General features: G+C 48.4%; 1 pseudogene; it reads left to right on the top strand.

Annotated features, from left to right (window-relative positions):
* Window positions 1-9,987: 9,987 nt before the first annotated feature.
* Window positions 9,988-12,464, top strand: LOC115324667 (annotated as a pseudogene).
* Window positions 12,465-14,135: the final 1,671 nt, after the last annotated feature.

Here is a 14,135-nt window from a genome sequence, read left to right as displayed (position 1 = left end):
TCAACCCTGGCAGAATAACTGGAGTGACTTTCTCAAAACTACCCCAAACTACTTTGCACACACAAAAAAAAATTCTACCTCGGCTGCGACAAAAAAAAAAAAAAAAAAAAAAGAAAAGGAGGTTACAAAATGGAGTTTGCACCTCCCGTGTTGTTTCATTCGACGTCCGCAACGCACACTTTTGCCGCGGCCGACATCGAAGCTTCAGCCACTGCGATGAACCTAACCCACACCGTGACCTAAACATACCATGTTAACCATACGCATCTTCAATTATGGTTGGGGGCGTAGATTATAACACTGCCATCTTTTTGCCTCGCTTAACATCCTTGGTCTCGCCCGCATGCATTGAGCTGCTTGCGCATCGAGAAAAAGGCAGGCCGACAATACAACGCACATAAAATTAAAAAAAAAAGAAGGTAATAAACAAATTTGGTACAACTTCGTGAAAAAGGGCCCAGTTTAATAGTTGTAAATGGCTCAACGCCGCGCGATAACGTCCGCATGTTTCTTCGCGTTGTCACCGATTGTTTTTGTCAAAAGCTGCCTCTCAAGTGACAAATAAAAATGAGCAAAAAAGGTGAACCCTGTTCATGTTTGCGTTCACGTCATGCGTGAATCGAAGGTTTATCGGTGCATCCGCAGCAGAACGCAGCAATCATTGGCATCGCATCTCTCGCACGAAGCGCGGTCGCTTGTTTACATGGGGTCTTTGCCGGTCGGGTCTCTGGTTTCGTTTTCTCGCCACTAACAAGATGGCGGACGTAGTTCTCGGCGCGCTAGTAGATGGCGCTCTAAATTTCGCAGAAGGCTTATTGTATTTGAAATACCCACGTTTTAGTATTTAAATACACACGTCAAATACATTACCCAATTTGTAATTAAATACAAATTCAAAATACACAAAGTATTTGAAATACCTATTTCAAATACTTGTATTTGAAATACTGTTTATTCCTGATTATATGTATATAACGGCGCCGGTGAAATATATCGTCAATCTCCCGAAGAAGCGTCGCCATCTTCACAGAGGAAAGGAAGCATCCAAGGTAGCAACGTCCCTCTCTTCATTAGTTGAGGAAGCGAATAAGGAAAACTTTGATTAAACGAGACCTTCTGAGGTAAGGCTGATTTGAGATTCGTAAGTGCGCCCACATACGAGAGGAAAGGAGCTCGTGGAAGAAAAGGAGCCTTCCTGATTACGGGGGTTCGACGCTCTGCCTGAAAAATGCGCTTAAATTAAATACGGGAATTTGTTTTTCTTTGTAACATTTATATTAACGAGACCCGTATTTTCTAGCAATGAAAACTATCATAAGAAATAATAATAGCATTGTGTAACTTTATTTAGGTCCACAATAAAAACGCGAGGAAAGGCTGTCGCTCGCCGCAGCGAAGTACTCGTGCATACCTGCAAGACGAGAGTACATCACTGCGAAAATATCTCAATATTTACTATTGCAACACATTATATTGGCGTCAGTTTTAAGCACAAACTGGAAAATGCGTTCTCCAAACACTTAAAAAGGGTGTTGTGCCCGTTACCGAAGACAAGTAACGAAATAGCGTTACTCGTTAGTTTGGTAAAAATTAACGCGTTATTGAGCTACGTTACTTTTTTACACGCGTAACGATATACCGTGACCGTTACTTTTAAGAAAATAACGAACGTTACTTTTGTATTTTAGTACATATGTTTGGCAGCATGCGAACGGGGACTGCTGGAACACAACCAGCCAACCAACATCCCTCATCTTTACGCCGGTTTTAGTAACAGTCCGGTTCATACTATTACCTGAGACTGATTTACTTCATTCACTATGTGGAACAGGACACCGGTTACCAGCACACTGGTTATAATCACTTGCTGCTTCTTACCAGCAGCAGCTCTTAATTTTTCTTCGAAAAAACAAAAACAAAAACAAAAAAAATAAGGTTTTGAGTTTGTAAGTTCTCTTTTCCGGTTTGAAACTTTTTTTTATTTTGGCCTTAGGCAAGTGAAGGCTAATTAAGCGAAAGATCCTTATATGTACAAAAGTGGGTCGGGAACTTTGAGGCAGCCAGGGGGAGAGCGAAAATAAAAAAGTTCCACAAAGCTTTTTTTTTTTTTTTTTTTTCTAACTAGAGAAACGAGCAAATCGCTTCGCCACTATAGTCGGTTCCAAGTCAAGAAGGTAGGAGAAGCTCCGCCCACAAGCGTGATGCGCCTGTTTCAAATCCCTCCGCAGCCGAAAGAAGAGTTCACTGGAAACGCTCCTTGCTCCGCTTCAATGGATTCCAACTTGTCTCCGATCCCTCTTTTAAAGGGGCACTGACACCCCAAAGGTCGTATTTATTTTTATTGTCTAAAACGATGCAAGTTGTAGTCATAGACACGCAAAAAAAACCGCATCGCGAAAAAAAATTTTCCCGCGCGCGCGCGCGCCTTTTTATTTTTGGCGTTTGATTTTCCCGCCTCTCGCCTCCTCGCTTCTTTTGATCGGTGACGTCAAAAATCAGGAAATTTAGAAGCTTTGTAGGCGACATCTCTATAACATTTAATAACGGCAATCTTAAAACATGTTTTTTAACACAATTGCGAACGCACTACGGCCCTTCTTTTTGAAATACCAAAAATCGGGAGTTCGTTGTGGTGCCGTCTCCTGGATTTGTATCCTCCAACGGAAAACAGGCGACACCGCTCAAAACCGGTCCGCCGCAACGCCGGCGCTAGCCGGCGTTCGCTCCTATCCTCCTCGCTTTGGGTCGCCATGGCAACAGCAGGGAGTGGTGACAGGAAAGTGGACTCTCAGGTCTCCTCAATTTTTGACGTCAAGGCACCGGCGCCGATCGCGCGAGAACTTCGAATTCGGCATTTGGAAATTGTTTTTTTACTTCACGAATACTGAATTCCCAAATCTCAAATTTTGAGGGTAATGTCCCGGCATCGTTTTCAATCGTTTCGGATAATAAAAAAAAATATGATTTTGATGTGTCAGTGCCCCTTTAAGAAAGCGACCTTTGTATCCACCGGAGGGGGAACCGAATCCCCGAAAGTCCTATTTGTTTCCATGGAGCGAAAAGAACTCTAATCTACCTGTCGTGGCCTCCAGAATGCTAAGTTAAGGTCAAAAGAAAAGCAAAAAATGAAAGCCGTTTACAAATTCCTGTAAAGGCGCGTTCACACTCTTGCAACCGAGTACGACCGAGAAAGACTTCTTGGGACCGGATGCACTGAGCGGAGCTGGTCCTAAGAGATCGCAAGAGGCTTAAAAACCGGTTTGCACTCTAAGAAAAAATGGAGGAAAAAAGTAGCAACGGCGCGTCTTCCTCCCTTCTACTGACGCGCCCCCAAGCGGACACGAGAGGAAGGGAGGAACGAGACGTTTTCCTCCTTCTCCAGGCAGACGGGAGAAAGCTTTCGCCCTCCCGACTCATCTTCTTTCGGTTCGTTTTTCGAGCAGGTCGCGCACGTTGTTTAATTAATGGTGAGTTGATTAAAAATCAGTGGCAGCGAAGGCCGCCTGTAATTCCGTCTTCTAGTCCAAACGTGCAGAACATTTCGGTTGCATTGACGTTTTTACCACTAATTTTATCAAACGAGCAAACAAAGCCGCTAGAAACAGCGAAGTTCCGGAGCAGCGCCACGTACACTGGGGGATGGCCGTCTCCGGATTGCGGTACTCGCGCGGCGCAGAACTACGGAAGCGAAGCCACGCGGAACTGTGTCGACGTTTTCGACGTTATGGGAACCGCAGGAACTGCGTCCAAGACAGGCCGGTTTTGCTGCCGGCTGCCTGGGTGCCTTCCGTCCCGAGTTCGGTTCTGTTTTCCGATGCTGAGTGCAACCGGCGTTCAACGTGGTTCTGTATTTGTGCGTGTCAGCAACAGAGCTGCAACATCGTGATGGCAGTGTTGTGGGTTGTGAACAGAAGATTGGAATTATCGCCGATGTGACCGTGTGTTCGCGTATCAGTGGTGTAACAAGATGAGATCGTAAACTGTCGGACACTGCATGATGCCGTTGGTCGGGCCGTGATCGGAGGGGGCGGTGTGTCGCAGGTTGACATTCCGCTTTACATTAAAAAGTTTGATACCACTTGAGGGATTACGTGCAATCGATCAACGTGCGGATGGTCATGTTGGAACGCTGGTCTGAATTGTAGAAGCTCCTATCGCTATCGTACAGTGGCCAATGCGACTGTGGGAATCGTCTCGGCCCCGAGAGCGATTGCTCTCTGGGGCAAGGACTGAACAGTACGAAATCGTGACGGAAAGCACGTATATCTACTGTATGGAATTTCGGCATTAAAAATAATAGTAGGTAAAATCGAAAAAAGTAAAAAAAACTACCCTTTATTTTGCTGTTTAAATATACTACGGTTCCTGGAGAAACTGCCCTTCAAGTGGCGCGCTGGGATGAGCGCTAGAAGTTTTCGGGCTCGCCACGGCGTAGCTCCGTACACTTAACACCTGCGGCAAGTCGCGGCTCTGACTGCATTGAAGTTGATCGAAAAGCGATTTCTTAGCCCGTGAAGCATCACTTCCAGCTGAGTGAATATCCGCTCTACAGAGATTAATTCAAGACGGCAATTGCAGCTTTGCGCGAACATCACAAATAGAAAAACCAATAGAAATACAGGCTACGGCGTGCCGTGTGGGGAAACAAACTCATGGCTTCGAACCGCATTGGAGCGGCTTGATTTATTGGCTTTCAAATAATTACGGCATCATCGAGCGTTTACTTTTTAATAAGAGATTAATCCCCTGAGCCATTCAAAATACTCTAAGAGGTATGAGATTGCTGGGCAAAAATCAACAGGCTGGGAATATTTTTTATTGCTTAGGGAGTCACCGAAAAGTTCCGTACGTTCAAAACGACCAGTATAAAAGAAGGAAACGCAGAGCACGGGTTAGTGTTCGGGTTAGTGTGGTGTTCCGTTGTATTGACATTTGTGTGTGCCGCGTATGTGCTCCATGTATGTTCACCTGATGCATGTAATAAGCCTAATAAGCGTAATGTGTGTATACTGTGTATAGTAGAGCATATCAAGCGCAGTGGTGGCGGAAGAAGAGCAAAATATTTTTTGTAGAACATGAATTGGGCGGTACCTAGCGCCACCTAGCCTAGCTACTTGCAATTACTCTGCTTGACCCCGCCATCTGGTGGCTAGCAATTTAACTTTTCACTCCAGGCGATAAACAGCGGCTTCGGGTTTGTTCTTTCGAGAGCGGCTTTTGGTTTCGCGGATTGAGTTTGCCCTTCTCTGTGATATGCGGTTGACGAAGGAATTGTGACTCGAGGAACACCAAAGGTAAGACGCAAAGTGCGCGAAGTAACTGGGTATCGGCTGTCTCCGTTTAACATCGCAGTGCTGTCGACGAGAAGACTGAGTAACTGCTTTCGAAACTCAAGTTTCTGTACCTGTGGGGGGAATCTGACTTCGGAAATAAACACCGTTTGCGGAAAGCTCGTGTTACGCTTTTATTTCCTGCTGCTCTCGTCCCGTACAAGAGACGTAGCGTCCTCGTCAAGCCTTATTAGGCTCGATTTGCTCGATTCGGGGCCGCCATATTGAGATGCAAGCGACGGAGGAACCTTGCTCCCTTGCTTCAGGGACGAACGTTTCTCCCTTTCTAAAGGAACATAGGTTACAAGACCGTTCCTCCCCTAAGGGAGGACTATCCATTCCTTTTTTTCTAAGAGTGTGGTCTCTCTCGGTCGCACTCGGTTGCAAGAGTGCGAACGGGCCTTAACGCCGAATTGGAGCGCAGCTCTTCAGGAGGAGTAGGGAAGGGTACTGAGGGGGGTCACGTCACCTGCGGGTAGTCACGTGACCCCGGGGGGGGGGGGGGGGGTCCCGTGATCTCGGGGGAGGGAAGGTCACGTGACCTCGGGGGGGGGGGGGGGGGGGTCACGTGACCTCGGGGATCAGGCGACTTGGGGGGGTTTCCAGCCCCCGTTTCCAGCCTGAGCGACGCCGACGCCGCTCAGGCTGGAAACGGGCCCCTAAGAGCTGCGCTCTAATATGTTGAAAAAGGCAAGACCCTCCTCGCGCGTCGGCCGCGACGTCACGGAAACGATGGGACGCTATTGGATGCGGAGGGGGCGGAGGGATATATGATTCCCTTTGACGGGCATTTGCCGCTAACTTCTTGACCTGTAATTTACTATAGTTGTCCACTGTGTTAAACGAATGTCTCTCTCTCTCCTCCCTCCTCTCCCCCCCTCCCCACCCCGCTGTTCACCTCTGCTGCACAAAGCAGAGGGGGAAGAGGGAGGGGAGGGGGGCTGTAACGCAGTCGTTCGTTCAAGCCTTGTAAGTGATGACACTATGAAAAAGAAAAGAAAAGGAGGACGAACGGAATTAGCTGGTAGCCGAAGGTTTTTTTTCGACTTCGAGAAGCGAGGTAGTGTCGCTTTTTAACGAATGTCATTTTTAATCGTAAGTTTTATTTATTTTTTTTAAGTTTACTGTGAGGGATGTTGGTTCCGTAGAGCGATAAGCTTGCGGAGGAGTTTGAGATGGATGGGTGAACAGATGAACTGATAAGTAGAAAATCCGTTTTAGGAAATCGAAGGTTCAGAAGTCTTAGCAGCAAGATACGGCATTGCCATTGCGTGCTCGAGCGCAAGTAGTTGCCCCTCGTGCAGAGAAGATCCTCCATTGAGCTTAGTGACATAATTATTTAGTTCCCCTAACGTCCCGAGTTTTATGCACAAGATTGCTATTCCAAGCGCTAGATCAGGCGTCGTGACCTTTTCCCAAATACCTAATGTATTCCAGCAGTTTTGGGTCAAAAGTAACGAGTAACGTAATTTGATAGCGGATACCGTAAAAAAGTAACGAAAATACTTTCCTCGTTAGTCATTCAGAATACTAACGAGTACGTTACTGCGTTAGCGAAAAATGTAACACGTTACCAGTGACGTCGTTACTAGTAACGCGTTACCTCCAACACTGCTTAAAAACAACTTGCAAAAAGAAAAAAAAAAACGCGCGCACACGTTTTGTTTTATTTGGCTAGGAGGAAAGCTTCTACTTTCTTGTGGCTTACACGTTGTGGGCTTTACTTTGCCCGATGAACATTTTCCATCTTTCCCTTCCCCGCAAAAACACGCTCTCCCGGGACGACTACACTCTCAAGAAAAAAGGGTGTCAAAAGATGTATTCTTACACCCTATGTCCCATATAATACACCCCCCAACTTCAATCCGACATACAGCGCACTACAGTCGAACAGGCGGCCCGAAATTTTACGATGAGCTTGATAGCCGTGTGGTATAACTTATTAAAATAGCTAATGTACGTTTCACTGTACACGAAAAAAATAATCCGGGTTTTCTTGGCCCTACTGTAAAAACTCGGTGTTTTTTCTATGTGGTCTTTGATACGTACTTTAGCTATTTGAAATGTTGTACCACAGGGCTATCAAGCCCCTCGTAAAATTTCGGGCCCTCTGTTCGACTGTAGGGCACTGTACGCCGAATTGAAATTCTCGGGTGTATTATATGGGACAAAGGGTTTAAGAATACACCTTTTGACACCCTTTTTTCTTGAGAGTGTAGTGTGTCTGCATTATCTTCATTTTCTACGGACAGCATTTTAGGCGAGATACAAAACGATCTAAAGCGATCTTTGGTGAGAATGATGTCTTTTTGGCGTAAAAGACAAATTTCTTATCGATTTCCACCCCCCCCCCCCCCCACCAAAAAAAAATTAACAATTTGACGATGCATTTGATAGTATCACTCACTTTACCACTCTACATCCTGCGGTCGCACAAATTTATAGCTCACCTCGGGAAAAAAAAAAAAAAGTTTATTCGGTCCCGCAGATATCCGCATTGGCAGGACCGGGCATCCGCATCCTATCCGCCAAATCTGATTCACAACGCTCGTCGAAGCCTGCGCTTTCTCTTACTTAGCCGCGACGGAGCAATATGTTAGATACACAGCAGATTGTTTCTCCGCTCCGATAATAAGCACACCGATGAGATGCATCGGCAAAGGTGCCGGCTAAGCGAGGAGTGTAGCTATGAAAACGACCTACTCGAACTCCCTATTCTGGTTGCGGTTTCGTGCAATATCTGCCAGACACATTGGTCCACTTCACGCATCGTGTTGTGTAGTCGATTACACCTGTTTTCCTTTCGATCTGTCATCTATGTATAGGTGGCACTGGGAGTTGGCGACAGCACTCTTAATCGTCTGTCCGCTGCCGCGAGACGCAACTGTTCCTTTGATTGGCGAGCGTTTCGCCAGCTTGTGTTGCGTGAAAGATGCTTCGTTTTGAGTTGATCAAGCTTCTGATGACGTGGAACAAACTCTTTCGACCGCGGTTCTCCAGACCGATTTGGATTCTGTATTGATGAAAAAAAAGAAAATCGGCTCTTTTCAGCTGTGCTACGCGTGCACATCTGTCACAGCCGAGCAGTTACTCAGCAGTGGCTCCCGTATCACTGTTTTCTCGCGGTCTAAGAGTTGCCCTGAGAAAGAGGTATGGTTATCATCAGTACCTCCTCACGGAGTAGAACCAGGCGGCGAATCCGGGACCCCTGATTGGCCTTTTTTTTTTTTCTTCAGCATGTCACAAATGCGCGCCCGCCGGAAAATAGACGCGCTGTGGCGGCGGCTTTCTTCTGCTAGTCCACATGTTACCCTGCGCGGTAGGCAGAGAAGGAGGAGAGAAGGCTTGCCGCTTGGGTAAACAGCTGACAGTGTTTCACGCGTATCCATGGATGCCGCATCGGAGACTTGCTTGCTCTCAGCCCTTGGTATGTCGCGCGTCTACGCTGCTCGGTTCACTACTGTCACATAGTTTTCTTATCTAAAAAAAAAAAAAAGCAAACCGAGCGGGAAAGGATCACGGCCGTCTCCTGCTTGCGACAGAGCGGGGCGTTCCAATGGGACATCAAGGTCCTGGATTTGCTGCATGTTTTTATTCCGTAAGGAAGTCCCCATGTGCCTCCTGCATGGTCGGGGCATTTTAGTTTCAATTCAGTGCCCGCTTGCCAAATGAAAATCCAATCGCATGTTTTACCACACGATCCGTTCGAGGGTGGGACTTCACGCGAAAAGCGTAACGCACGAACGTAACAAAAAATAAATCGCCCGCTTTATTCGTCAGATGCGAGTGAAATTGCGATAGCATTTACTTATGTTTTTCTCGACGGGCGGCATCTGCTATCGAAACGGCATGCAATGCGACATGAGAAGGAATAGATCGATTTTACTAGGCGCCCATGACAAAATGCTGTGTCAGGGGGAGCGGGGAAAGGAGGCCCCAGCAAAAGGGAAGGTTTCGGGGGGGTCAAGCCGCTCCCCTGGCTATGTGCCTCGCATTCCGGCATCCGCGGTGTAACGTAACTGGCTGATGAGATCGGTTTATTGCAAATGTACGACACCCTCAACTATGCGCCCGCCCCTTCTTTGGAATCTTCTTCATTTCCTGTTCTCTGAAATGCCGCCGCACATACAATATGACAGTGAAATGGTACCGCGTCTGCTATATCAATACACAGTTCCTACAACACTGCGCAGCACTCTTTTTCAAGCACTCGAGGGGGAGAAGTGGGATCAGCCAAAGCCACCTAGAGGAGGAAAGCCTGGGGGCTCCCGCGATCACGTGGGTCTACGTCACCGCTACTCGGCCTACGGTTCGGCCGCGGTGTAGTTCCGTTCCGGCTCGGCAGATGGAGCCGGCTTGCTTCGGCGTCTTTCCAGAACGTTCCGCGGCTTCTTTCGGCGTGTTCGGAGACGCTTGGTTTTGTCTCGGCTGTTTTCTTTGTTTGTCTTGTTTTAAACGTCGCACAACTTGTGAGTGCTCTGCGTTTTGTGCGCGATGATCAAGTGCTCTTTCCGTCATGCCTGACAAATGCTGTGTGCCTCGGTGTAACGGTAATTACAAAACGGGGCCCAAAGTGCACGTGTTCGGACTCCCCAAAGATGAAGCGCTGCGGAGTGCCTGGATAAACGCCATCCCCCGAGAAAACTTGATCGTTTCCCAGAGAACGAAGGTGAGGAATTCCCATTTCCAATTGTTTATCTCGCATTCGTAGTGGCATAGCGCCATTTGGACGGGCTAGCAATAGAAGGGTTGTGGGAATAGGCGATAACGGCGACGTGTAGCGCGTTTAGTGGTAAGTCGCTATTATTTATACGAAGGGTATATATCTTTATAGGTGTGCGAGCGTCACTTCTCCGACGACGACGTTCTTCGGGAGGTGTCTCACGTCGACGAAGTTACCGGGAGGACGGTGACTGCGCCGCTGTCTAGGGTGCGCCTTCGCCCAGGCGCAGTTCCATCGAAGTTCCCTGGCTGTCCAGATTATTTGTCGAAGCACCATGCGAGAAGAGAAGACCCGGACAGCAAGCGATTGCGTCAAGAGGCTTCTGCAATGGAAAGAGCGCTTGCAGAGTCGATCGATTCATTTCGCAATGAGGAAGAAGCGGACCGAATACTCAGCATAGAGGACTTGTCCGACCACTTGAAAAACGTAAAATCGGCATTCTGGCATGTTATTGAGGGCAATGGACACCTCACTCTGGTGCACATTGTTGAGACTGAGGCCCCTTGGATAAAATACTCGATCGTCGTGAAGCCTGACCTTACACTAACTCTACATTTTGCGAAGACTCAGGTCACAAGGTTGGGCTCCAACTTGCTCATACCAAGAATCGCAAACAGCAAGAGGGGAGTTGTAGAACTACTCGAAACTGTCGAAAATTGGGACAACGATCTTGAGTCAAGCTCTGAAAGCTCGCACAACGATATCTGTGCCACGATTCGTTTTCTGCTTGACAAGCTGCCCGCAACGCAAAGCGAAGATCAAGCAGCGGTCATCCAACTGCTCGCCGAGCAACTGAAGCTGATTTCTTCCAAGAAAGAGCGAAGGCGTTATTCAGTGGATTTTATGGTGTTTGCATGCATTCTTTTCACAATATCGCCTCATGCATACCAGTACATCCGTAGCTCTAGAAGCATTGTTCTGCCACACCCTAGGACAATCCGATCGATATGCTCCTCGTTTGGAATGAGCCCTCAAAACGAGCAGCAAAGTTCAAGTTTTCTCAGCTACATGGCAAAGAGGATCTCTGACTTGAACGATGACCAACGCTATGTGACCTTGTGGTGGACGAGGTCAACATCAAACCGTTTTTTGATTATAAAGGAGGTAGCATTGTCGGTGTCGCACTTAATTCCACAGAAGTAGCGAATAGTGCGTTCGTATTTATGGTGCAAAGCATCAAGTGCCAATTTAAGGAAGTCGCTCACGTCGTACCCGTGCACGGAGCCAACGCCGAGTTTCTGCACAAGTTGCTTAGAGACGTGATTTGCGGGCTCGAGAAAATCGGGTACCGAGTGATGTGCGTCGTAACGGATAACAACGCAGTGAATCGAAAGGCTATGGCTCTCTTTAAGAGCTCGATGGACAGCCACGACACGCCTGGTACAACAACGCGCAACCAGGACACGCCTGACACAACGATGCGTCGTTCAAACGAGTTCTGCTACCCACATCCGTCTGATCCCAACAGGCCGCTGTTTTTTGTGATCGACACTGTACACATAATCAAGTGCATACGCAATAATTGGCTGAAGCAAGACGATCAATGCTTCTGGTTCCCCGAGCTTCATGCTGACACGGAAGGCCAGCGGCGCATGCTGTGTGCGTCGTTCAAAACCATCAAAGCTGCCTACGACTTGGAATGTGACCAACTGCTGCGCTATGGATACAAAGTGTCAAGGAAATCCCTTTGCCCGTCGAGTATTGAGAAGCAGAACGTGAAACTTGCTCTCCAGATATTTGACAGCTCTCTTCCCAGTGCCCTCCGTGCCATTGGAGAGAAACACAACCTGAAGTTTTTCAAGGAGACGGCCACTTTCATTGAGATTATAGTAACGTGGTGGAAAATTGTCAATGTAAAGACACCCGGCAAAGGAAGCAGGCTGAAAGATCGGTTCCAAGAACCTGTGCGCCCGGCTCCAGACGACGAGAAGGTAGATTTTCTCTACGACATTTTAGACTGGTTGGACGAATGGCAGAAAAATGCAAACAACTGCAAATTGACCGACAAAACTCATACCGCACTGCACCAGTCAACTTACGCGCTTCTCGAAATATGCAGGTACTGCTTCGAAGAACTCAACCTGTCCTACGTCCTCCTCGGGAAATTTCAGACGGACTGTTTAGAGGACCGCTTCGGAAGGTACCGGCGGCTGGCAGGTTCCCAATACCATATCTCAATACGACAGCTTTATGAAGGAGAAAACAAGCTTCGGCTGCAGAACACACTTGCACCGATTGGCAAAGCTTCTGAAACAGAGAGAGATGAAAAATGGGAGGAAATGCAAAAACGACGAGACGCGCCGCGCCCTAGCTACAACATAGTAGTAACAGAAGACTCCCTTTCAAAAATAAAAGACATCGTCCCCGTTCTAGCCTATGTGGCAGGATATGCGGTGCACGCGACGGTGAAGAAGCTAAAGTGCGAGAACTGCAAAAATGCCCTGACAACAGACCACACGATCACAGCCGCCACCGGCCATGAGCACTATCATCTCATCAAAGAGATTGACAGAGGAGGCCTTCTGTACCCAGCAATGACCGCAGTCAATGCCGTCGCCCACAACTACGTTGTCGCGGAGGAAATGTCGAAGCGGGTGGACTTCTTAACGATGAGCAACCAACGCCAGCTGGTCACGGAGCTCACACTGGACTTGCTAGTCGACGAGGATTGCGACTTCGATGTGTGTGAAGAAGGACACACGAGTGAGGTCGTGCTGAAACATCTGTTGTGGTGCTCTACAAACATTCTACTAAAAAACTTTTGCCGCAAGCTCAACGACAAAGTTGTCGAAACGAACAACAAATCTAAGAAACGAAAACTGGCCACGTTAACAAAAAAATGATGTGGATATTCTAGCATGCACAGTGACAACCGTTTTGTTCAAGATTTCTAACGCGCGAGTCAATAAACACGCGTTTGTGCCGAAAAACTGGAGTAATTGCTACCCTTGAGCGCTGCTCCGCGGCGCGCTTCGGCTTCGCCTAGGCCGACTAGCGTGACGTCACGCGCGGAGAGCCCCGGCCTTCCGCTCTAGGTGGCTTTGGATCAGCGCCAGGTGCATCCGAATTCCCCAGAGGGCAAGTCGTATGGCCGCCAGCTCTGCGGTAGTAGAGGATGCCTGATGGGACAGGCGCTCGTGAATACCTACGGCTGCAGCCTCAAAGAAGGCCGCTGCTGTTGCTGTGCCTCCAGATGGGTCTACCGACCTATCGGTAAAAACGCGTGTCCGCCCATCGTACCCCGCATCCAAGTGACTTTCCGTCAGCTGCCGAGCGGTTACCACTGCTGCGCTCTTCTTGGTCCGCAGCCCTGGTATGCTGATACTAACCCTCAAAGGGTGAGGATCTGTGTGTAGTGCTGGAAGTGGCGCTAGCGGTCCTGGTGTACCCGCGATGTCGCCTAAAGTGCAGAGCTGCGCTCCCAGTTCCGAATCCGTACGTTCGGCGATGCTTATCAAGAGCGTGATGGTAGAGTCGCAGTTGCTCATTCGGATGAGATGTCCAAGCGCTCGTTCTTGCAGAAGGTTTTCAACGGTATTCATGCCTGCTTCGGTAAGAGTGTGTCGTGACGATGCCGAACGGGGAACTCCGATGCAAATTCGTAGAGCTACGCGTTGCGCTCTCTCTAGGTTCTCGATCTGATTGCCGCTCAGTCGAATGAGCGGTAAGGCGTAGAGTGGGCGAGCCAGAATGAGACCCTTGTATAGCTGTAGTAGCATTTGTTGCGATGTGCCCCAGGTAGTTCCACCAAGCGCGCGGAGGATATTTGTGTGCGTTCGCATCCTCTGGAGCACCACCTGCGTTGCTGGGCCCCAGGATAGCCTCCATCCAAGGTGAGTCCTAGGTACGTGACTGTCTTCTCCACTCTCACCGGGACATCTCCGATGAACAGGGTCGGTTGGAACTTTGAGGGTCTCCTTGGTGCGTAGCATAGAGCAACAGTCTTTTCTGCCGATGTTGTCAGACCCAGTTGATGCAAGTGGTACACAGTGTTTGTAAGTGCTCTCTGGAGGACGAGTGCCATCCGTTGCCTACGGTAGCCTGGGGCCGTGGACCAGAGCGCCACGTCGTCCGCATAGACA

This window comes from Ixodes scapularis, unplaced genomic scaffold (genome assembly GCF_016920785.2).
Source record: "Ixodes scapularis isolate PalLabHiFi unplaced genomic scaffold, ASM1692078v2 PGA_scaffold44__24_contigs__length_19508400, whole genome shotgun sequence".
NCBI classification, from domain to species: Eukaryota; Metazoa; Arthropoda; class Arachnida; order Ixodida; family Ixodidae; genus Ixodes; species Ixodes scapularis.
This window is presented reverse-complemented; position numbering and strand designations above follow the sequence as displayed.